We start from the raw sequence: 25,911 nt of genomic DNA on the forward strand, positions 1-25,911 counted from the left end.
TCTTCTTTCCAACTCTTTCTGTTCTGTTTCAAGACCCTTGGGATGGGGAGGAGGAATTAGAGGCCAGGCCCTGGCCCAGCCTCCGTCCATGCTTCACCTCTGCAACTTTGTGGAGGTGGGGAGTCGGGGACCAAACCCTGTGTTCAAATTTGGGGTAGTAACAGTATTTTTTCCTTGAGTCATTTTTCTTTTTAAGAGCTGCATTTCATGATAAAGTTGAGCTGGCAATTGAGGCAAGTTTTATTTTATTTTTTTAAATTCAGAAAATACATTTTGTGAGCATGTTCCATGCCAGAAAAATCTGAATAAGACCATACCGTCAGAGTAGTTCTAGTCTAGAGTACAGTTTTATAACACACACACACACACACACACACACACACACACACATACACACGCACGCAATCACACACAAACATGTAAGAGGAACACTACGATAGGAAAGTATTTTTGGTACTTGTAGACACAAAAGCAAGATGGTTCTATTCAACCTGTGTGTGAAATGGGATAGGCAGGAGTGAATCTGGAAAATGTTTATGGAAGAGATTTTATTTGAGCTGAATCTAGAGAATGTTGAGTAGGTTTGCATGAGTCAGACAGGGAAAGGAAGCGTATTTGAGACGGAAAACAACATGAGTAAGGGCACAGAACCTCAAAGCATCCTGGTGGTCTGAGCACTGCAAGAATCTGCCAGGGCTGGACTGAAGTATGCGTTCAGGAGAACAATGAGAATTAACAATAGCTAGTGGTCAGGGGTTATCAGTGGCATGCGGGAGCTGGCTTGTGTCTGCCTTATGAGAGAGAGCCATTTATAAAACAGCCCGTCATTTTGCAAGTGGGTTGGTAAACTGTTGGTCGCTTGAAGTTGACAGTGGTGGAAATATTTACACCATGGGATCAGCAAATGCTACACACCAGAGCTTTCCCCCTCCCAAGAGTTGCTGTATCAGCACTCTACTGATTATGAGGGCCTTGTGTGCCCCTCTGATAATTACTTTTTAGGGCCCTGCCATGTAGGCTGGGCGGAGCCAGTGCAGGCTGACTGGCAGGGGAGCAACATGAACCAGATTTGTAATTTAGAAAGATAACTCTGTGTCTTTGGTCCTGTCCCCGAGGAAACAGACCCAGGAAGAGAGCTAGTGGGGAGTGTTCTTGCGACTAGCATTTGAAGGGAAGCGAATGAAACAGGATTGAACAGGAGGAGGAGTGGAATGATGAATCAGCTGTAAGGCTCGTCCCGTGGGGACACTTCGGAGTTGGAATGTCCATCAGAGTGGTCCCACCCAGAGGCACAGGGGTCAGGCCTTTATATTCCTGCAGTCACTGGATGAAGGCTGCCCCTGTGGTGGGGCATATCACCACGGTAAAGTGACTCTCTTCAACTGAGGGCGATCCCAGAGGAGGCTCAGCAAGTGGGGGGGGGGAGGGTGCCCCAGGCCTGGGGGCCATTCTGGGTGGGGTGCCCCTCATCCATGGCACTCGGAAGCAGTTTGGAGGCTATATGAGCTCCATGGCAGATAGGAGGCAAGGAGAATGGTTGGGAGATTATTATAGAAGTCCAGATTAAAATGATGAAGGCCTAAAGTAAAGCAGCAGCCATGGGGATATAGGAGGAGGTGGGGATGGGCAGTGGGTAGTGGGTAGGGAGGGTCTATAGTGCTGGTTCTTCTAACACAGTGTTTCTTAACTCAGGGTGAGGTCTGTCCTCCAAAGTTGGGAAACGTGGTTATCATAACTGGGTGGTAGGGGAGTCTTGTGTCTCTGTGTATGTAACTGGTATCTCATGGGTAGATGTCAGAGATGCTGCCAAACATCTTACAATGCATAGGACATCCCCCCAACTCCAATAAAGAAATATCAGGAACCAAGTGTCAGTAGTGCCAAAGATGATATTGTATCAGGAGTAAAGGAAGTGGGAGAAGCCTTCTTTCTCTGTTCCTGCCCTGGAAATCTAGGACTTGAGTCCATGATTCAGTACCAGATGGTTAAAGTGGAGACAGTCCTTTCCTGATAGAGAAGATAAGAACTTTTATCAGCAAAAACACTTTGTCTCTAACTCCCTGCCTGGATTCTATGAAAATTTTTATTCTAGGTAGCAGTATTTTCTCATCTTTCCCTTCTGTCTCCCTACCCAAAGTTTAAAGTAAATCAGACCTTCATTCTGTATTTAAAACCACAGAGGTGAAAGCAAAAACTGACAAACTAACAAGGGGCTCTTACAATAACCTCTGTTTTCTTTTGTGTGTTTGCTTGTTTTTTATTTTATTTTTTTGCTACCATAGTAAAAGTTTTGCAGAGAAATGAACTTTGGGGATTATTTTAAAATGCACTACTTAGGTTTTAGCAAAGAAGTTATCAGAATTAAATGAAGAAAATTAAATTTAATTAGGCAAAACCAGAAGTTGACTGGGAAAGTTTGACTTTAGGTTGTGGACAAGCCCTATAAAAAATCATCTTAGTTTGCTTCTTAACATGAGCATATTTAATTGTAGCAAATTGATGAGGTCTGGTTTTTGTTTATTTGTGTGTGTGTGTGTGTGTGTGTGTGTGTGTGTGTGTGCTGAAAGCAGGTTATTGTAGACTAATGGGCTCAGCCAGGTGCTCTGAGGTGTACTGGTCAGAGCTGAGGAACCAACACCAGTAGGTTGGAGCAGAGGGTGACTCCTGACGACATGCCCTTTTGATGGGACTGACTAGGCAGAGCAAAGGTGTTTGGCAGGAGCACAAGTTCAGATTTCGTTCTAGAATGGGTGCTGGTGGGAAAAGGGGAAAGGGAGGTATATGAATTCCTGGTACTAGAATACTAGATACAGACTAGGGCAGTTGTCTGAAAACTTTCTGTAAAGAGCCAGATAGGACAAATTTAGGTTTCATGGGTCATATGGTCTCTGCTACACCTCTGCTGTTACCTTGTGAAAGCGGACAGATACCACATAAATGAGTGAGCGTGCTGCATTCCAATGAAAGTTGATTTACCGAAACAGGTGACCAGTCCAGTTTGGACCATGGGCAGGAGTTTGTTGACCCCTGGACTAGGGACTTGAGAAACTGGGTGCACTTAAAAAATGATTTTGATGTCCTGATTAAGGAAGAGTTGGTTATGGAGACATAGGTATGACCGTCAGATTTATGACTAAAGGAGTCAAACTCAGTCATTCACATTTGTTTTCTTTCCTTTATTTTGACCTCTTTCTCCTGGTCATCTCTCTCCTTTAAATAATTTCCAAATGGCTACATGTATATCATATCTTATATATACATGATATGATATATATATCTTGTTGATTGATAGTAATTGATTTCCTATTATTTTTAGAAGTGTTAACTACATAATAGGAGGAACCTTTTCTAGTCCTTTCTCTTAGGTTAAGCCTTTGTAAATGCAAATTGGTGATTTTCTCTTGGGTGTAGCTCTTTAATGACATTTTCTTCTGTTTGCGATTGACCTTGGGTCATTGGTTCTCAACCCTGAGTATATATTAAAATTACCTGGGGGGAACTTTTAGACATCCCAATGCACAGGCTACATTTGAAACTATTAATCAGGGATAGGACCAGGCATCATTATATTTTAAAGCTCCCTGGGAACTCCAGTGTGCAGCCAAGGTTAAGAACCCCTATCTTGGATTTAAAGAACAACCACAACAAAAATTGTCTTCAACACTAGCTTTAGACGCTGGAATAAAGAGGAAAATTTAACCTGTTGGTAACTGTTCATGGCCCACAGGTTATAACTATGAAAATAAGAGTCTTCAGGTTTTAAGCACTGTATTCAGACAAAGTTATTTCCCAGTGACACAGTAGAAATTCTTTGTTGTGGTTTGGGAGAGGAAATAAAAGAAATATCAGGAAGCTATTGTGACTTGGCTGATGTGTGTATTTCTAGCCAGAAGGGCTTTTTCCATCAACGAGTTTGGTGACAGCCTTTGAGCACAGGGAAGACTTCCAGGTTCTTGGGATTAAGTCATTATCCACAGAAGCCAGTCTTACCAGAATAAATGATCAGGACAGATGTTCCGATGGGGCCCAGAGTGAATAACCTTCGAACATCATAATGGACATATATATGAATTTGATGGTATTTCTGAAAGAGAACCTAATTGACCAAGCTAAAGGTGATTTTTGTTTAACATAGGGAGATATAGGGCAGTTCCCAAAGGTAAATTCAGTGAACTTTTATAAAGCTATGTTTTGATATTTTGAAATGGTAGATGTGGGAATACTGTTTGTTGATAGGGACATTTTAAAGGGATCCAATAGCATTTTCCTCACAATGTTTTTTGTCATTTTACAAATGAAAGATTCTAACCTTGTGACACTGGGGATTGCTCAGGCATTTAATGTTTAAGGCTGAATTTGGAAGACCTACTGCTTTCCTTTCTAATCAAGAATGAAGAGAATTATGATTTTCGGGGGCAGTGAGGGAGGTGGCCCGAATGCTCTGAAGGGTTTTCCAGCCAGGAGCAAAGGGTCTATGGACTACTGCAGATTCTCAGGTTTCATTACACTGGAGGTGTGAGGGTTGCTTTGTTTACTGAGGGGTAATAGCAAGCCAATAGAATTTAGTCCACTGCAAGTAACTGAACACCCAACAAAAGTAGTTGCAACAACAGAGGTTTAACCCCCTCTTTGAAGATATCTGGATATGCATCCATGTTCCAGGGCAGGTTAACAAAATAATTTAGGTATGCCCTGGCTTTGGATGGTATCTGATTTGGATCCACCTGGCAAACCCTGCCCGGGGATGATGCTCAAATCTACTGAGCTATTTCCAGTGCCTGAGGCTGACACTCAGAACAACCGAGCCATCTTCAGTGCCGGAGCCAACACTCAGGCCAATGGAGCCACTAGCTGTGGGAGGGGAAGAAGGAGAAAAGGGGGAAGGGAGGTTGCTTTTCTTATGTGGTCTGACTGGAAATTGAACCCAGGATGTCCATATATTGGGCCAACACTCTATCCACTGAACCAACTGGCCAAGGCCTCTTTTTTTTTTCTTAACTCTGTAAAAATGTAAAAACCATTGTTAGACCTAGGGATGTGTGTGCCAGGCATTAACTAATCAATTATGTTTTATTTCCTGAGGTTGGTGGAGGGATCCACCATTGTCACTTTTCTGAACAACACTGTGATTTTTGCTAGCAAATTGAGTGGGCAACCAACTGTGTTTGCCTCAGTACTTAATTTGTAAAATTGTTGTAATGATTATTAAATGAGGTAACTAAATAAAGCAAATAATGTAGTTCTGGGTACATCAAATGCCCTCAGCAAATAGTTTCTGATGTTATTATTATTGTTTTGTTCATTTTCAGTCTTCCTGTGTATCACTGGGGAATTCCATCTCTTCTTCTAAACTGCCCAGATAGGTATGCCTGGAGGTCAGATTAGATTGTAACAAAACATTATTTCATGATTTTTTTGTTGGTTCTGTTCTCTATTGCAGGGAGGTGTGGCCTCCAAATTCCATACCTTATCCATTTATGCAGATTTTAAAGTAATTTGGCAACAGGCAATTTGATGAAGGAAAATGGAATTATGAATTCTGAGAACTTTAGTAGTCCTTTCATTGGAGCAGGGTTATTATTCTTACCATGTTAGGTAAAATAGGTAAGACCCCCCCCCCCCCCCATATCAGTGACTGGACACAGGAAAAATGGTATTCTTTGTTTATGCTATATGTCCCAGATGAATGTGCAGGGAGCCCTACCTCCCAGTCACTCAGTGACCCAGCTGAATAGAGGCTCCGCCATTGTGCAGATGCGCCATCGGGAATACATAGCCTTCTTAGTCTGCATGACAAAGGAAAGAGGGAGATTGGAGACCAGCTCTTGAGCTTCTCACTCTCTCAGCCTGCAAGGGACATATTTCACTGGCCAGAACTGATCATATTGATTAATCCAACTGCGGTGAGGGCCAGGAGATATGGGGGAACAAATAGGACAGTGAGTATTACTATCCCTTCCATGATTCCATTGCTTCACCTCTATTCTTCAGAGGGAGAGAACTGAAGAAGTTACACCATTATATACCAGTAGCTTCTAGTCCTTTACCTTCTATCATATCTTAAACTGTTGTGTTTCCCATTTTATTTTATTTTTTTACATTTTAGATTACACTCTTCTCCTTCCCCATGCCTTTTCCTTTTCTTATACTGTTTGGAATCTTAACAACACTTTCTAGAAGTCAGAATGAATGAAATAGAAAAATGCTAGAAGTGAAAAGTATGTCGTCATTGGATTACTCCAATATGAAAGTTCAATAGGACTGATCACTGCAATGTCAAAAGGACCTTTGAATACTCCTCTAACTCAGTAAGCCTCACCTGGGAGAGTTTTTACTCCCTAGAGCAGGGGTCAGGAACCTATGGCTCGTGAGGCAGATGTGGCTATTTTGATAGCCGCATCTGGCTCACAGACAAATCTTTAATTAAAAAAAATAACTTTAAAAATATAAAACATTCTCATGTATTACAATCCATTCATTTCCTACCGCTCATGTTCATGGTTGCGGGTAGCTGGAGCCAATCACAGCTGTCCTCTGAGACAACACCAAATTTTTATTGGATAATGCGTAATGTACGTGGGTCATTGTATGGCTCTCACAGAATTACATTTTAAAATATGTGGCGTTCATGGCTCTCTCAGCCAAAAAGTTTCCCAACCCCTGCCCTAGAGTATATCAGGCAATGTCTAAGGATGTATTTTGGTTGTCACAGAGGGGTGTGGGTTGCTACCAGCATCTAGCAGGGAGAGGTCAGATATGCTACTAAACACTATGACAGCCACTGACCACAAAAAGTTATAAGCCCCTGAAGAATCATATGCACATTTAAGTTTGAGAAGTACTGCTCTAGGCTGGACTCAAAATATGGTCCCATTACTATTTATAACACATTTACCCTAAAATACAAATGCTCCATCTAAAAATGTTAAAACATTCTTCCTTCCCCCCTTCCTTCCTTCCTCCCTTCCTTCCTTCCTTCCTTCCTTCCTTCCTTCCTTCCTTCCTTCCTTCCTTCCTTCCTTCCTTCCTCCCTTCCCTTCCCTTCCCTTCCCTTCCCTTCCCTTCCCTTCCCTTCTCCTTCTCCTTCTCCTTCCTCCCTCCCTCCCTCCCTCCCTCCCTCCCTCCCTCCCTTCCCTTCCTTCCTTCCTTCCTTCCTTCCTTCCTTCCTTCCTTCCTTCCTTCCTTCCTTCCTTCCTTCCTCCCTTCCCTTCTACTTCCCTTCTCCTTTCCTTCTCCTTCCTTCCTTCCTTCCTTCCTTCCTTCCTGCCTGCCTTCCTTCCCTTCTCCTTCCTTCCTTCCTTCCTTCCTTCCTTCCTTCCTTCCTTCCTTCTTTCCTTCCTTCCTTCCTCCCTTCCCTTCTCCTTCCCTTCTCCTTCCTTCTCCCTTCCTTCCTTCCTTCCTTCCTTCCTTCCTTCCTTCCTTCCTTCCTTCCTTCCTTCCTCCCTTCCCTTCTCCTTCCCTTCTCCTTCCTTCTCCCTCCCTTCCTCCCTTCCTTCCTTCCTTCCTTCCTTCCTTCCTTCCTTCCTTCCTTCCTTCCTTCCTTCCTTCCTTCCTCCCTTCCTCCCTTCCTCCCTTCTCCTTCCCTTCTCCTTCCTTCTTCCTTCCTTCTTCCTTCCCTCCCTCCTTCCTTCCTTCCTTCCTTCCTTCTTTCCTTCCTTCCTTCCTTCCTTCCCTCCCTCCCTCCTTCCCATACTACCTACCTAACTACCTTTATTTTATTTTTTTTAATGTACATGCACAGGGCCTGCCCTAGACTTACTGAGTTATAATCCCAGAGGGTAGGGCCACAACCCATTAAACAGATACCCCAGGACATTTATATGACCCTGATGGTTGAGAACCACATCCCAAGGACAATTCTTAACTCTGTGGTGTCTCTGATTTCCTCCAAAACTTTGGACTTAGGAGGCCCATACTCACAATTAGCATCAACTGTGTTGGATTTTCATGTTGTTGCATTAATAGGGTGTCATTCTCCTGCTGCCCCAATTGCTACCTGGCTTTCATCCCGTTATTGGGATGCTCTTTTATTTGCATTAAAAAAATGCAGTATCACCAAGATTCAGAAGAAGAATCTGAATGTTTCCATTGGTTGACTTTGTAGTAATGGTACCACTTCTTGGCACGTGGCCTCCCACCCAGGTTCCCGCTGGGTTGCCACTGTGTCTGTGTTCTCGTTTGCTTGGTGCCACTCATCTCTTGCTGTCTGCAGTCTGGCTTTTCTCCCCACTTTGCCACCAAGTCTCTTTTTTTGCAAAAGTCACCAGGGACTTCTTTATTTTCATTTTTGGTGCCCTTCTGAGTGCTTGAAAGCAAACCTCTCAGAGGTTGGCAACCTTATAAAAAATCCTATCTGAACGCTTCTCACCTGCTTTGCTGGTGCACACAGTTGAGCGTGAGCCTCTAAGCCAGGGAGCACCTGGGCCTCCCTCTCCCTTTACTTGCCAGCCCCCAGGGTAGGAAAGTAGTCAGCTACAGATGGTGTTGATACTTAAAAACATGTTTTACAAGTTCAGGTTTACTGTAAAAAATTTTTTTAGCATTAAGTTAGTTATATTAACTTCTAATTCATTTAATTACCAAATTTCTTCAGATGAGTAATTGCCAGTATGATTCTTGTGGTACATATTCTTTTGTGGTTGCTTCTTTTGTGTGTGTGTGTGTGTGTGTGTGTGTGTGTGTGTGTGTGTGACAGAGACAGAGACAGAGAGAGGAACAGTTAGGGACAGACAGACCAGAAGGGAGAGAGATGAGAAGCATCAATTCTTTGTTGCAGCACCTTAGTTTCTCATTGATTGATATTTCATATGTGCCTTGATGGGGGGCATACAAGGGGTCTACAGCAGACCAAGTGACCCCTTGCTCAAGCCAGTGACCTTGGGTTCAAGCTGGTGAACCTTGCTCAAACCAGATGAGCCTGCGCTCAAGCTGGCGACCTCGGGGTTTCGAACCCAGGGCCTTCTGCATCCCAGTCCAACACTCTATCCACTGCGCCACTGCCTGGTCAGGTTTGTGGTGATTTTGACTAGATTCTTCCCTTGTTTTGTAGAATGCACCTATATTCAGAGTAGCTGAGTAAGTCATTATCTTCCCTTTGTGAACCTGTAAACTAAATCTTTAAAATCTAGTGGAAGGGGAAGTACTCAAATAGAAAGGAAAAAGAATAAGACTACACTGAGTGCAGGGCATCCTCCCCCTCCCCAATCTCTTTCCTCCCTCCCTCCCTCCCTCCCTCCCTCCCTCCCTCCCTCCCTCCCTCCCTCCCTCCCTCCTTCCTTCCTTCCTTCCTTCCTTCCTTCCTTCCTTCCTTCCTTCCTTCCTCTTTTCCTTCCTTCCTCCTTTCCTTCCTCCCTCCCTCCCTCCCTCCCTCCTCCCTCCCTCCCTGACTCCCTTTCTTTCCCTTCCTTCTTTCTTCCTCTTTCTTACATACTCAGCAAACACTTTCCAGACATATAGACTCTGGGGAGAGAACAATGAAACAAACTTGGCCCGTTGCCCTCAAGATGCTAAAGACATAGCATAGGACAGTATTGTCATCAAATAAAACATTTTGCTAAACATACAGGGGAGGTGAGGGTCCAGTGGGCCTGGGAGGGAGCGATGAAGACGGGGTGCATGGAAAGCATGTGGAGTCTCAATCTTGAACATGAGCAGGTGCCATGCAGTAGCATCAGGAGGCAGGAGGCAGAGGTTTTTCAGGCACTGCAGTCAGTTGCATGAGCACATCCAGGGCCTGGAGGTGTGAGATTACCTGGTGTCCCTGCGGCATCCTGAGCGAGCATTGACTGAGGAGACAGGGATGGAGGGGTGTGCAAGTCCGGATTTTATTGTAGAAAGTAGCATGACCATGTGTCTGTGACAGCTCAGAGGATCGTGGCTTGGACAAGTATGCAGTCCTGAAAAATAGGAGGTCAGTATGAAGACCAGTGCAAAGCCCAGCTAAGACTGGGTAGACTGGGGTTTGGTATTGAGAAGTGGCCAAGGGTCATAGAAACCTTGGTCATGCTAGAGGTTAGAGGCCCAGGGAGAGAAGAGGTGAAAAGACAGAATCATAGGTTGGGTCAGCTTTTGATGTGGAGGGTAAAGGAACAGGTGCTTTGAGGAGGAGGCGGAAAGCCTGTGTGGTATGGTCTATAATGCTCACTGCCCTTTCCAACTACAGTGTGTCTGTAAAGTCATGGTGCACTTTTGACCGGTCACAGGAAAGCAACAAAAGACGATAGAAATGTGAAATCTGCACCAAATAAAAGGAAAACTCTCCCAGTTTTATACCTATTCAGTGCAGTTCGATTTGCGCTCACGCACAGATTTTTTAGGGCTCCTTAGGTAGCTATCCCGTATAGCCTCTACAGACTCGTCACTGACTGATGGCCTACCAGAACGGGGTTTCTCCACCAAACTGCCGGTTTCCTTCAACTGCTTATCCCACTGAGTAATGTTATTCCTATGTGGTGGCGCTTCGTTATAAACGTGCTGATATTCACATTGCACTTTGGTCACGGATTCGAATTTAGCAAGCCACAGAACACACTGAACTTTCCTCTCTACCATCCACATCTCGACTGGCATGGCCGTGGGCTGCTCCGCTGTATACACAGTGTTACATCATCATCTGTGCATGCACACATGCTGCCACATCATCCTACAGAAACTGGGAGGGTTTTCTTTTTAATTGGTGCAGATTTCACATTTCTATCATCTTTTGTTGCTTTCCTGTGACCGGTCAAAACTGCACCACGATTTTACGGACACACTGTAGTTCTATGAACATCCTTTTTAGGTGAAACAACTCATGTCCCTTTATTCCTCCATCTCTGGGGGTAACTCAGAGCAAATCTGCTTCCCTGTCAACATGGCAGCTCTGGAAATGATTGGAAGAAATCTCTCCTGATTTCCCTTGATCTTTTGCTCCCCAGGGCACACGCTCCCTGTAGATCCCCCTGTCTGTACGTGACATGGTTTCACACCCACTAATTTGTGCTGCTGACCTGACCAACAGTGGTTGCCGTGGACTGGCACGAATAAGAGAAAATGCCTTTCCATTGTCTCCCTTCGTTCCTCCTTCCGCAGACATTTTTTTCTTACAATTTTTATAGCCAGCTCTGTATGAGTTGTTGGGTCAGTGAGCCCCAGGGGTGGAAGAGACAGCTTGGGGACTGCTGAATAGCCTCCCTTTGTCTAGAGGCATGTTTTTCTGACTGTTTATGGTGCCTGACAGGGTCGTTTTTGTTCTAGGGAGAGCTGGTTGGAGAAAGCAGGCTGCTGGGAAAGCTATGGGGCTGTACTTCCCCGCGGGGTGATCTCCAAGGCCCTCCTAGAGAGCTGCCATTTAGCACCCCGAGGGCGCCCCTTGTCCAGGGGAGTTCATCTGAGGTCTCTGCAGCCGTCCCAACTCGAAAGCTGATAGGGAGGGGAAGAGAAACTGTCACCAACTTCACCAGCTTCATAGTAGCCAGAAACGAGCACCCCCACCCAGGGTAGCAAGATTCCATTTTAATCATTAATCATATTCCAAAAAAAAGAAAGAAAGAAAGAAAAAAGAATCCAACAGCTGTGTACCACTTTTCATAACTTTTCCTCCACGGTTGGCAGTCAGATTGCTTTCTTTTGCAGAAAACACGATGTCAATTTTAGTCAGAATTTATGTGTAAAAACTTGAAAGGAGGCAATTTGGAAAGGAAAGTGAAATTAGTGAGGTTTTCAGTTTGCATTTGGAATGAATCACACACAGTGGGATTGTAATGTGCAAACATAATGCTGAATTTTCCTGCTTGGGCCTTCCTGCTTTCTCTCATACTCCTGAGCACGTGGAATCCTTTCCAAGCAGGCTCTGACTGGAGCAAAACAGAGCTTGGGAGCCTCCGCCTCAGTCAGCAGGGAGCAGGTTAGCATCTCCTGTAACCCTGGGGTGGACTCTGGGCAGCAGTTTGGTGTGGCCAGGACATGCCCGCAGCGAAGAAATGCTTGTATGGTCTCTGTGGGTCCCACAACATGCAGTCCTTCCATAAATGACCAGTGTACACAGTGTGCTCTGAGGGCTGCTGTATTTCTAGCGAACCCTCTACTTTTCTCCCTCGAGGGTCATGACAAAGGTGGCTTCTTTGAGTAAATTCTAGACCAGCAGTCTAAAGAACTTGAGTTTCAAGTCCCAGGCCTCCCCATTATTATTTCGGTGGCCTTGGGTAAAGTTCTTGCCTGTGTAAAGTTCATAACCACCCTGACTACAGTTCTGCCTTCTTTTTGTTGGTACACCATAGATATTTTTGCCTTGCATTTGCTCACAGAAACAGGTTATACTTGGTGCATGGATTTCAAGGCTTATTCACAGGACTAATAGGACCTACAACAGTATCAGTTTCGTCATCTGTAAAGGGTAAGGTGACTTCCACTCCTTGAAGGCCTAATTCCAGCTTTGAAGATGTATGATTCACTTGTATTATCAGTTAAATGGGCATTTGGTAAGCAGGTATAGGAAACTCCCTATTGGACTATGGTATATCTATCAAAATATATTCAGTGTTTTAAATAATCAGATGAACAAGTGAACTTTTTTGATACACCATGTGTTTATTGAGGCCAATTCTGCCATGAAGTCTGCTGCAGGTAATACTAATAAAGCAGAAAAATGCATTCTCGTATTTACACAGATTAAAATAAGAGTCAGCAATGACTCACAAACAGGTCATCTTACTGCATCCCATTCTGTCCTTGTCGGTGCTTTCCTTGAAGCTGGGTATTACTCAGCAGTTATTTCTTTCTACCTGAGCACTAGGCAGGGTGAGAGAGGTCTCGATAAGTAAGGCAAAGAGTATGGAATTCAGTAAAGGAAAGAGTTACCATAAAGGATGAACATATATAGGAAGAGATTAGAAATGGTTGGAGTTTGTGTTTTAATACATCTCAGGAAGAAATCCTGAACTGGTGTTGTATCTAATACTTAGGAATACTTGATTGGTCTGCTCTGCAAGCATCCTAGCCATTTGGTGCTCATGGGCTAATATTTGTCAGGAAGTGGTGCATCTGCAGCAGCAAGGTTTGAGATGCTCAAGGGGAAAGAGGTGGGAGGAAAGCGGGTTGTATTGCACTCTGCAGTGCCATTGTGGCGAGTTTCCTTTCATTGTGTATTGACTGATTCTTCTAGAGGAAGGCTCTGGACTGAGCCCCTTTCCAAATGCACTACTGCTCTGTTGACTATTAAACAATGGCTTTAGATGTGGATGATTTTTGATGAGATGACTGGGAAGATTCTGGAAATAATATACCACAAAAGTGTTAGTGTTACCTGGCACAAATCTGTAGCTAGCCATAACCCTCAAATATTGATTGCCTGTATAATCCTATTTTATTATCTGGATGACCCCTCAATTTCACTCTAGTCGACCCAGATCCATCCCTTCCCATGTCCCCTATCTGTTTCTCTTGTGTTCTTGTTCTCAGATGGGACCTGCCATTCCTCCTAGGATGTTACTCAGCTTTCCTCCTCTCCGTCTATACTATTGCTGATCAAGTCCAGGCCCCTCTCTTCTCTCCCTTGGAACGCTGCAGTAATCTCTCAGTCAGTTTTCCTGCCACCAGTCTTGTTTCCTATCTTGATGTACTCTCTGTTTGCCACCAGGATGACTAAGGAAGTAAGTAATTCAGCAACTGTTTAGAGATTGATCACTCTTTCCTCAGGGCTGAGTATTGCACAGTGAACTAATCACAGTTTCTAGTCTCACTTATTTTCTAGGGCTGACGACCAACAAAGCCAGGTGCAAAGGCAAATAATTAACATGTATATAAACTATTTCAAGAGGAAACAAACTAGGACTTGAGGTGGAAGATAAAAAGTGTGGACATAGTGTAGATGAGCAAGGCTCTTCTTGAGTATGACATTTAAACTGAGATCCAAAGGCTTAGAAGGAACTAGAATGGAAAGAGGTAGAGACATAAATGTTCCAGGCAGAACAGACTCAGAGTTTGTGCAGACTCTGAGATTTGTAAAAGTTTGAGGGGCTCAAAGAACTGAAAACTAGGAGAGACTGATTAATACACAGAGCCTTCAAAGGACAGTGATTTAAGGGATCAAATAAATGGGCAGGATCCTACCACACTAGGCCTTGTAGGCTATATCGTAAGGAATACATTTTACTCCAAGTTCAATGGGAAGCCATTAAGGAATTCTAAGCACAGGAGCAGTTTTATCCCATTTAGATTTCGCTATCACTCTTGCTGGTGGAGCATGTGTCAGAGGAGAATGAAAGAGGAAGTGTGGAGACCAGGTAGGAGATGGCTGTGGAATTCCAGAGAAGAGAAGATGACGGTGTAGACCAAGGCAAGAGAGACAGAGAAAGTTGGACAGATTTAAAATAATCTTTGGGGCCTGACCTGTGGTGGCGCAGTAGATAAAGCGTCGACCTGGAAATGCTGACATCGCCGGTTCGAAACCCTGGGCTTGCCTGGTCAAGGCACATATGGGAGTTGATGCTTCCAGCTCCCCCCCTTCTCTCTCTCTCCTTCTCTCTCTCCTCGCTAAAAATGAATAAATAAAATTAAAATAAAATAAAATAAAATAATCTTTGGAGATAAAACCAGTAGGATCTCCTATTGGATTAGACATAGAGGCAAAAGAATGGGAGGACATTTAGGATGGCTGTTTTGAACAACTGGAGGGAGGGGGTCATCTACTGAGATGAAGAAGATTTTGACCCCCTTTCTTTCTCTTCCACTTTTAAGGACTCATATGATTAGATTAGATTGCCCCCCACCTGACACTCCAAACAATCCAAACAGTCTTCTCATTTCAAGGTCTTCAACCTTAAACACATCTGCAAAGTTCCTTTTGCCATATAAGGTAACATAGTCACAGGTTCCGTTGATTAGAGTGTGGATATCTTTAGAAGGTGGGCATTTTCTGCCTACCACAGCATAATGTGAGAAATGTATTCACAGAGGTGGTTGGTGAACTTGACAAGAGCTTTATTTCAAGAGTGTGATGGCAAAGGAGAACCATATCACGGTGGCTTGGGAAATGAAAGAAGTTAGGACATAGATACAACATCGGGTGTGGTCAGCTCTTTAAAGAATGGGGATTCTGACTGGAGGGGAATGTGGAGTGAAGTGAAGCAATTTTTTTTATGGCAGACACGAGAGCATAGTAGTTTATTTATTTTTTTAAATATTTTTTTGACAGAGAGAGAGAGATAGAGACAGACAGACAGGAAGGGAGAGAGATGAGAAGCATCAGTTCTTCATTGCAGCTCCTTAGTTGTTCATTGATTGCGTTCTCGTATGTGCCTTGACCAGGGAAGCCCATAGTTTTGAACCGGTGACCTCAGCATTCCAGGTCAACAGTTTATCACTGTGCCACCACAGATCAGGCAGTTTCTTCGGTAAAGTATGAAGCAGGGTCATTGTCTAAAATAGAACTGTGACCATACCAATTTGTTACTTCAAGCTCTTCAATGGCTTTACCTGCTTACCTCTGTTTTCCTTTTCTGGCACTGTCTGCCTAAGATTTTGCACTGTAGTCTCAGATGTTCCTTATAGCCCTCTGAATGTGCCAAACCTCTCTGTCCTTGCCTTTGTGTATGCCTGTTTTTGTTTTTTACTGGAAAGCCTTGCCTCTTTTAACTTTCTCTCTATACCTTCCCTCCTGCCCCCAAGCACAACGCTCCCGGAACCAGCCTCGAGACCCAGGCTCGCCTGGGTGGTTCACTGCTCTGGTTGTCTCAGAACTCCCTGTCTGCACTTCTGTTAGTCCTGAGATAACTATTCGTCGCATATCTGTAGTCTCTCAGAACTCCCTGTCTGCACTTCTGTTAGTCCTGAGATAACTATTCGTCGCATATCTGTAATCTCTACTAAAATTTGACTTCTTTGAGGGTAACGACATGTCTCTTTCATCTTGGTAGCTACAGCACCCAGCAAGGTGCCTGCACATAATAAAAGCTCAATAAATGTTTGTTGAATTTAATAGCATCATAGCAGGTAAACTGATTGAACACAGATATCAAACAATATCAAAGTTCGGATAGGTAAAAAAACCTACTTAGTGGACAGGAACTGTTATTCTACTCTTCACGGACCTGTCAGAACATCACTTTGCCCACTCCCCACAGCTGGATCTCAGCAGGTGCAAACCTTCTAAGTGTCAGCTTTGAGTCTGTATCACCCTATAGGCTGTACAGTCCTTCAGAGAAAAGATGATGTCTTAGTCATCTTTGGATCATCGTTACTTAGCACAGTGCTGAACCTGTAGAAAGCATAAAAGTACATATTCACATTATTTTACATGAGTTTAAAATTGCTGTTCTGGAAGCTGTTATATCTAGGAGATCTTCTTCTTCAGGGTATGTCTTTCTTTTCTCTGGTCTGCTTTTAGTCGGATACAACTCTTCTTTTGAGCTCTCTGTCCATTTCAGAGGACTGGGGTTGTTCTGAGTGGACTGGGTCCAAGTTCTTTAAAGCCGAGGGACTTAGCATAATTGTTCTTCACCTTGTTCTTTTCAAGGAGGCAGACGTATGTCACACATACTACTAAAAAGCACGCTAGCTCTACAAGTGGTCACATAACAGTTGCAAATAAATATACATCTTCATAACCAATATCTGTAGCACTTTGAACGGGATATTTTGCACCCAAAAAAGAAGTTTAGGAAAATATGATTGATGCCTGAAGAATAAAATGCCAAGGGATGAAAGCACTTTAAAAGTTGTACCTCTAGTATGATCTTAATTTTATGAGAATGTCCTGTATCAAGGTAAGTATATCTAGTGAGGGATATGTGTCCTATAATGACCACCAGGCAGTACACTGAAATATGGACAAATGGTTTTGCCTGGTGGTGGGAATTTGGGGACTGTCATTGTTCTTTTTTATATCTCTTTTTGTTTTCTAGATTTCATAATAAATATTTTCTACTTTGGAATTCAGGGTATCTATAGTTTTGGTTATTAAGAGTAATTCATTATTTCTGGCAAAAGTTACTATTAATATTGGCAAAAATTTAAGATCCACACCCAAAGGAGCATGCTTTCTGAATGTCCTCCCCCCACCCCTCCCAGCATAATGGCTGTCGTTGAGGCCTTGTATTCCTAAAGCATCGGTGTTAAGGTGTTTTTTTCTAAAATTTCATTTTAATGTTTTATACTGGCCAGTGATGAATAGAGCAAGAAACCGGCCTTCCTAGATTTGAAATGCTTGCTTTTTTAGCCAAGAGGACTGAAGAATGGAGGTTAATGTGCCTGAGTGATTACTGACCTAGGAGAGGCTTTGCTGACGACTTAACATTGTGAAAAGTATCACCAGAGTGCAAGAGCTTTCCGAGGTGTGCCCGATCGGAGCTGCTTGACTCCCCAGTCACAGGTGGATGTTCTAGAAGTTTCTGAGGCCGGCTTCTGTCTGCCCTGGTACATGAGCTGGCAGCGAGACTTTCTCAATGCAGCTTAATTCCCAAGACCAAAATAGTCCAGTGAGTCACTTGGATATATTCTGAATCAAAGATTTAAAAACCAAAGCACACAGAAGATCCCGATGCCTTAGCTCAGAGCAAACGTCATGTTCATTTTGGTTTCATGGCTACCGAAAGGGCTGTTGCTCAAGGCATCCAGGGTAACATTAGAGCAAGGAGAGGCTCCTTATGGGCGAGGACTACATGGTACGGTGTGTTATGGTATACTGTTGTATTTTAATTATACTTGTCATGTTCTCTGTGATGCTTAACACAAGGTAAGGCACCTGCCAAGTGCTGGCTGGATGGCAGGAGACCAGAGCAGAGGAGGGTGTTACGAAGTACTGACTGAGTAGGGTGCCAGCCATCTGGTTTGCTGGGACTGCCTCTCTTCACAGCTCTTGTCGTGGTTTAATCATGAGCAGTGTCCTCTTTCACTCTCCAAAATGTCTCAGTTGGGATGTTTGCTTTATAGTAGGGGTAGTCAACCTTTTTATACCTACCGCCCACTTGTTTCTCTGTTAATAGTAAAATTTTCTAACCACCCACCGGTTCCACAGTAATGGTGATTTATAAAGTAGGGAAGTAACTTTACTTTATAAAATTTATAAAGCAGAGTGATAGCAAGTTAAAGCATATAATAATAATTACTTACCAAGTACTTTATGTCGGATTTTCGCTAAGTTTGGCAGAATAAATCTTTATAAAACAACTTACTATAGCATTTGGTTGCTCCGCTACCGCCCACCATGAAAGCTGGAATGCCCACTAGTGGGCGGTAGGGACCAGGTTGACTACCACTGCTTTATAGGGTCACCCTGTGACCCGAGATGTCTAAGAACAATCTAGATTTCGTGATTTCATCTCTGTCTGCACAGCAGTTGTCTTCCTGGCAAAAATTTCAGAGCCACACCCAAGGGCACATGCTTTAGAGTGCCCATCCCCCTCCCTGGCCGGCCTGAGGCCTGCAGTAGACGCCTTTGTACTCAGCCTCTCCTGATAGATAAATGGCACTGTTGAAGGAGCCCTAGCAGATGAAAGCCCTGCCCATGTTGATCTCTTTCTATTACCACAGCTGTCCCAGATGGTGGTAATATTTCTGGGACTCTGAACTCTGCATGCAGGGCCAGTGGCATAAAATCCTGAGGACACACTGAAACTGACAAGCTGCCTTGACATTTGCTCTCTGGCTCCTAAGCCACAGATTTTCCTCTTCTTTATGACAGTTTGCACTTCTGTTTCCTTTAATCCTTTGGGGACTCCTGCTTGATCCCCCTTTTTCTTTAGAAGAGTAAGAGTTTAAAGGCAGCATGTCTAATTCATGGAGGATTTAGTGCCCCTTAATTGCCCCAGAAGCCCAAAAAGTCAGTCCCTAGGAACCAGCTCAAGAGGGACTCAAATTGAGACAAACGTTTGTATCTTGACAAATGCCACGCAGTTTTCTGATTCCTGCCCTGGGAACAGCAGTGTAATAAATGAAATTGGGAACATACTTGCCTTTTCTGAATTAGGGTCTAAGTTCCTAGAAACCTCTTGTGCTCTGTAAATGAAGGGCTGTGCTAGTTTAAAATGAAGAAAATGGTTCTAATCTTTTCCTGGGTCCCTGGGTCCTCTGAGAAATGATGATGACTGAGAATGTTCTTCCCGGAAAGTTACTCATGTGCACACGCAAAGGAAACTTTACATGTCATTTTGGAGGTTTTACGCCGCCCTGTCTACTCCTCTCTGATGCACATGCTCCACGCTTCCCTTGCATCTCCCTGTCAGAGAAAGTGTATCTCACTGTCCTCCATGTGACTGTGTACTTGAGGGGAAGCCCTGACCCCAGCCCTGGGGATGGAGGTGATGGCAGGATGCCTGGTCTAAACCAATCGTGACGGTCCTTTGCCACGGGTTGGTTCTGGCAATAGGTATGTGCTCCTTCATCGGCCAGTAAGATGGGAGTGTAATTCTGCAGAGGGAGCTTGGGATAAAATTTCATCTCTCTGAAAATGAGAAGCATAAGGTTGTATAGAGCAACCAGTCTGGAGTTATAAGATTGAGGAAATGAGAGAAGTAAAAAAGAGCCCTGTAGGGATCGATTGGTAGTGGCCGTCTTGGTGCGAATTCATGATTTCTAAGATAGGCATATTGGATGTTCATGGGAAGATGTATTCATTTGTGTGTTTTTATGTATGAGTGTATGTATATTTATATGTACAAATGTGTACATGTATATGCACATTCATGTATTTCCTACCTTTGATGGGTGAAAGGGCCAAGAAAAAGTGACATCGCAGTAACAGTGAGCACACCTAGTACCCAGATCTCAACACCATTGACCATTGAACAACTTTCCTTGCAGAAATGTCATGCATCAAGGGGTGGGGCATGCATCAAGGTGATACTGGAAGAGGAAGTTGTTCTCATGCTCTTGCCCTAACTGACCCTTTCCCAGGCCATTCCATTATTCAGTTAAATGGGCAGCTTTTTAACAATTAAGTTTATGACCAAACTAGTGGCTTCCTTGGTCATATACTCATTGTTGTACCTCCTTTGATAGTAATCAGCCCCTTGGTCTGCAACATGGTTGGATACTATGCTAGTAGATTAGGCATTTCTTCTTCTTATTTTTTTTAATTTATTGATTTTAGAGAGAGGAAGCAAGAGAACGTGCATGTGAGAGGGAAACAATGATTTTTGTTCCACTTATCTATGCATTCATTGGTTGAATCTTCTAAGTGCTCTGATTAGGGATTGAACCCTTAACTTTGGCATATTGGGATGATTCTCTAACCAATTGAGCTACCCAGCCACGGCCAGATTAGGTATCCTTATATCTTGTACAGTGTGCTTGCATAGGCCGTTCATGCGGCAAACCCACATTGGGAGTAGGTAAGCATGAGTTGCAGTAAGAGTGAATTGAAATCTCCTCCTTCCCTCCAGGGTGGAAGTGGTCTGCTATAATCAGCCTTCCACCAAGGGGCTGGCTGATGCCCTTGAAGATGCTGGAGGGATCGGCATCTATTTCTGCTACTGATTCGCTGGCCGTTCAGTAGTGGCAATGGCTGCGTCATTGATAAGAATGGTAAGAGGGAGCCCATACTGGACCCATGCACAGCTTCCATGCCTGCCAGCTGAGCCATTTCATTCATGGGCCCATGTGCCAGCACATGTGAGAAGAAGGGCTGGCTGACATCTGCAGGTAGGTCATGCGTTGTTCCAGGAACACCTCAAGCACCTTTGGATCTGCTGATTCACACGGCTTGAGGGTCAGGGCCATTGCACCAGAGCCTGCACTGTCCTCATCTGTTTGGCCCACATTTCTGCTACCTACTGATTGAATTCAGAACCTGAAACAGAGGATCATGTGCAAGAATCTTGTTTGTCAGTGTGCTCTCAGTGAGTGAGAGGGACAAGGTGGATGAAATCGGGAAGGAGGGAAAGCCCGTGCAGCCGCCACTGCTAAGAATAACTGATGTTTAATCCCATTGGATCTTCTAAGAGCCTCATGAAATGCATTCAGAACTGTGTGCCCAGAGGACTAATCCTCACTGCCTCCTGCCTGTCACTGTTCACTGATCACAGGTGGCCCCACATCCTTTCACCCCCAGGTTCTGCATGGCAGCTGGCCCAGCAGGTCCCATCAATTGTCAGAGAAGTCTTACAGCAGGAATCCAGGGATAGAAAAGGGCGTCTGGTGCAGACAAAGATGAGTCACTGTCACGCTGCCTCTGTTTGGAAACGGGTCAGCACCTGTGCTGAGTTGGAGAGCCACATCAGGGTATGAAGTCGAAGACATTAGGAGCAGTGCACTAGAGCTGTCCTGTGCACACACTATACTCCAAATGGTTGAAGGAGGGGACACTGAGGATTTGAGCAAGCCACATTTGGTTTTACTCTCATCTGCTGACACAGCTTGGTGTATTTACCTGACTACTCTAAAGTTCAGCTTCTCATCTGCATAATGAAGGTAGTAACTCATGCAATTAGAGGATCAACAGAAGTGATATCTGTTAAGTTTCTTGCTTTGTGCCTGGAATAAATATTAGTGACCTCTACCTAGCCATGCAAAGCAGTAGACGCACAGTTAACTTCCTAGACTTGTAGGTGGAGGGGTAGGGCAGGAGACAGGAGGTGAGGGATGAGGAAAAAGCTGTTGGACCAAAATTCGGGAAGAAGAGCTCCTGGGCAGAGGACTCCGCGTGTGATTACTCAGGGCGGGGCTAGGTACCGTATCCAGTGGCGGGAACAGCATGGCCAGAGAGGAATGGAGTCAAAACCAAGGTTAGATGAGTTCAAGGAAGTGGGAAGAGCCTACATTTGGCTCGCTCTCAGTTACTTCTTAGACGGAGAAGTAGAAGATACTACAAGTGTGATAGGCTTTTGAATGCCAGTTTAAATAGTTAAATTATCCTTAACTGACAGGCAGGAGTCCTAGACAGACTTCTTCCAAGATTGGGAATTCAGTCCAAGGGCCCCCTTGCTCATTTCGCCGCCCCTTGCTCATTTAGGCCATGTAGGAAGTAACCATTGTCTTTGACCTTCCTGGGGCCTCTGAGGATATCCCAGTGTAACTTAATCATTCCAGAAGCAACATCCTGGGGGTGGGGTGGACATGAGGGGGTGCACCAGGAGGAACAGGGGGCTGGTTCTAATTCACTTACTTTTGGGGCCTGACTGAGTGCTGCGCACAGTACGTACTGAGTAAGTGTTTGAGGAGAGGATGAAAGAGTGGAAGCACCGTGTCTTCCTTTCGCTCCTTCCTCGGTGGCACTGGTAGCTTTGTGCCTTCTTGGGGAAGACGTTGGCCCTTCTTTTGCCAGCACCAGCTGTGAGGGATCAGTTGGCCTGTGTCCTCTCTACTTGCGGAGGCGAGTTCTCTTAAGCCTGGAGGATAAAGACTCTCTGAGGGGTTTCGAGCTTAGATACCTGTCGAATGTCTCTGTGTTCCTTCCTGGGTCAGATCAAGCTGTGTTTCAGCTTGTGTTTGCACAAGCATTCAGGTCACTGAAGAATCATGCGGTCTTGTAAATACTCAGAAGGAATATCTGGAACAGGTAGCACTCTGCAAAAGAAAGAGACACTACAATAGCCATGGCCATTTATTTTATATATTTAAAAAGGTCTTAGTCCTGGTTAATGGCCTACTTATTTACAGCAGTATTAAATATTACAGAATTTCACTACTGCCATGGAATTGAAACCATTTCTTGGATACTTATGGCACATATTTTTGACTGGCCATGAGCCTATTTGGGGAGCCCAGGAAATGTGCTGTTATTTCCTATCCTATCTCTTTGGCTGCATGATTACTTGACTGTTTGCTTTTCTCCAATACAGAAAGATTTGGAGAGTTAACCTGATATTCCCAGGTTGAATGTTTTCTTATTTGTTTATACAATTTAAGAAAAAAAAATAGTTTGTAAAAAATAGTTTTAAAAAGTAGTTTTTAGGCATTAATGGGGCTTTTACTCTTGAGAGCAGAGTACTCTATAGAACTTGGTGTCATTTCGTCCAGTTTTGCTTCTCTCCCCTCAGCCCCTTCAAGTTCTTTCACTTTTGATCCACAGCACAGGATACTCCGTGCCAGGTCCTCTTATTGCTTGTGGCTACCTCTGGGCCCCTCCTCTTTTGTCATAGGACATTCCGTTCTTCCCACCAGCCCCAACCTGTTTGCGACTTGGCACACAGGGCGAACAGGACTCTGCACAGTCTCACCCCCTGGGACAATACTCGTTTCAGCTTTTCAGAGACCAAGTTCAGAGACCAAAGCTTCTGGCCAAACAGCTTTAGGATACTGAGACAATTGGGAGAGGTAGGAATACATTTAACTTCAGAGAACGTAGTCTTGGCATAGAAGGAGGAAGATATCTTGGCATCTGTCACGATAGCCCCTGGGTATTTTGGAAAAATTCCACTTCATTCTTTCTTTCTTTTTAAATAGGAGGCCCTAGTACAAGTCAGGAACATAGAGATTGTTAGGTGAGACTAGGTAAGAGAACAACTCAAGTAGCCTTCCGAAGAAAATGTTTAACCTCCAAAGCAGCTGAACAGACAAAATGCTTGTTGGGAAAGCAAAAATCATCTGAAAACAACTAGTTAGGAAGGTATCAGAAAAAGAGAATGAAAAATAGTGTTCCTTCTTGATTTAAAATTAAAAACAATGTACTGACATTGTGGGAAATTTATGTGTCTAGCTTGGTCTTTGGATTCAGACCTGGATGAGAATTACTGACTGTTGGAACTTGAGAAAACGTATTAGTTTCTGCACCTGTAAAGTGAGAATAATATTTCATTTTTCTTTACTTAAAAATTTAAAAAAAATTTAATTGTGGTAAAATGTATATAACACAGAATTTACCATCTTACGTGTTGGTAAGTGTACGCTTTAGTGGTATTAAGTACACTCACATTGTTGTGTTACCAGTTCCATCATCTGATACCTCTAGAACATCTTGCAAAACTGAATCTCTGTATCCAGTGGACAAAAACTTCCATTTCTGTTCCTTTCTCTCCTCCCTGAGTTACTATTCTTCTTTCTGTCTCTATGAATTCAACTGCTCTAGGTAACTCATGTCAGTGGAATCATCCAGTATTTGTTTTTTTTGTGACTGGCATAATGTCTTCAAGGTTCATCCATATTGTAGCATGTGTCAGGATTTCCTTCCTTTATAGAGCTAAAGAATATTCCATTGTATGTATATGTCACATTTTATTTATTCGTTTATCTGTCAGTGGACATTTGGGTTGCTTTCACCTTTTGGCTATTGTCAGTAAAGCTGCTGTGATCATGGATGTGCAGATCTCTCTCAGAGACCTGCACATTAATTAGTTCATTAGGGCTGCAGATACAGAGTACTCTAGGCTGAGTGGTGTAAGCAACAGCATGTTATTTTCTCACCATTCTGGAGGCTAGAAGTCTGAAATCAAGGTCTTGGTTTCTTCTGAAGCCTCTCCTTGGCATGGAGATGACTGTTTGCTTGTGTCTGCATGTGGTCTTTCCTCTGAATAGGTAAGGCATTTACATGGTTCAAATGGAAAAATTTCTCTTCTTTTAAGGGCACCAGTTATGTTATATTAGGACTGACCATAATGCCCAGATTTTAATTTAATTACCTCTTTAAAAACCCTGTCACCAAAAGCAGTTTGAGCTGTGGGGATGCCCTTCAGCCCGTAGAACCCTGCTTTCCCTGGTTTTGCGTATGCATCCAGAAGTAGAATTGTTGGATCACATGGTGAATGTATTTCTAATATTTTGAGGGAATAGTTTACTTTTTACAGAATCGTTGTGAGATTCAGGTGCATGGGAAGAACTTAGCATATGGTTGGTTGGCCCCAGAAAATGTTGCACAGACTATAAACTGTCTGATCCCAGAATTTGCAGCCCAAGAAATCGAGTCCAGAAAAGTTAAGCAATTTATGTCTCCAAGTTCCTAGTTAGCAGCAGACTCAGACTCAGAAAAAGAACCTAGGTTCCAACAATGTCAGGGCTCTTGTATCACCATGCACCACTTCTTTGCATCCTTTATATGGACTGAGCTGTTATTTGCTATTGAGTATTTGCTGACTTTTATGGCATATGATTCTATTTTTCAAGTTTTTAAACTTAGTTTCCTGAATAGGTAACATATTTATGTGGTTTAAACTACAAAATTACACAAAAATTGTGTCTTTTTCCTAATTTTTGTCCTCCAGTATTCTGGCTGCCTTCCTTATAGACAACCAATACTGTGAGTTGCTAATGTAATCTTACAAAGATTTTATGCAGGTACAAACAGATCTGTTTATGAATTTTTTGTTCGTTTATGATTTCTTTTGTCATATTTAAATTCAATGTAGTGTATAGTTTTCTCCATCTTGATATTTTTCACTTAATGTATTTTGGAGATTTCTGTGTTGCCATATAAAATACCTCCACATTCTTTTTTGTTTGTTTTCTTTGTGAGAGGAGGGGAGATAGACAGACTCCTGCCTGCATGCACCATCTTGGGCTGTTGCTCAGCAACTGAGCTATTTTTAGTGCCTGAGACTGAGGTTCCACATATCCATCCTCAGTGCCCAGAGCCAGCTTGCTGGACAAATTGAGCCATGGCTGCAGGAGAGGGGAGAGACAGAGAGGGAGAGAGAGAGAGAGAGAGAGAGAGAGAGAGAAGGGTAGAGAAGCAAATGGTCACTTCTCCTGTGTGCCCTTACCGGGAATCGAACCCCGACATCCAGATGTTGGGTCGACGCTCTACCACTGAGCCAACCAGCCAGGGTGTTTTGTTTCTTTTTCTGACCACATAGAATCTCATTGTTTGAATGCTTTATACTTACTTCATTTAGTCCGTTCCCTGTTGTTGGACCATTGGTGTTATAGGCAGGGCTGTGTTGAATAAACTTGTACATATGTGATTTTGTGTGAGTGGAAGATCTATCTGTATGATATATTATAGTTTCAGAGGTAGTATTGCTAAGTGAAAGGGAGTCTGCATTTGTAAGATGGATTTTTGTCAAA

General features: G+C 43.6%; 1 protein-coding gene across 7 annotated transcripts in view; it reads left to right on the forward strand.

The window, feature by feature from the left end:
- Positions 1-25,911, forward strand: part of MAP2K6 (mitogen-activated protein kinase kinase 6) — a 118,553-nt gene that overhangs the window by 31,794 nt on the left and 60,848 nt on the right. Inside the window, exon 1 of one of the 7 annotated variants that reach the window (XM_066386744.1) lies at positions 23,136-23,229. The exons of the other annotated variants lie outside the window; for them this stretch is intronic. The gene's annotated coding sequence lies outside the window, so the exon portion shown is untranslated. Of the gene's footprint in view, positions 1-23,135; positions 23,230-25,911 lie in introns of those variants that run through there. 7 annotated transcript variants of the gene reach the window in all.

The sequence above is a fragment of the Saccopteryx leptura genome, chromosome 5 (genome assembly GCF_036850995.1).
Source record: "Saccopteryx leptura isolate mSacLep1 chromosome 5, mSacLep1_pri_phased_curated, whole genome shotgun sequence".
Lineage (NCBI taxonomy): Eukaryota > Metazoa > Chordata > Mammalia > Chiroptera > Emballonuridae > Saccopteryx > Saccopteryx leptura.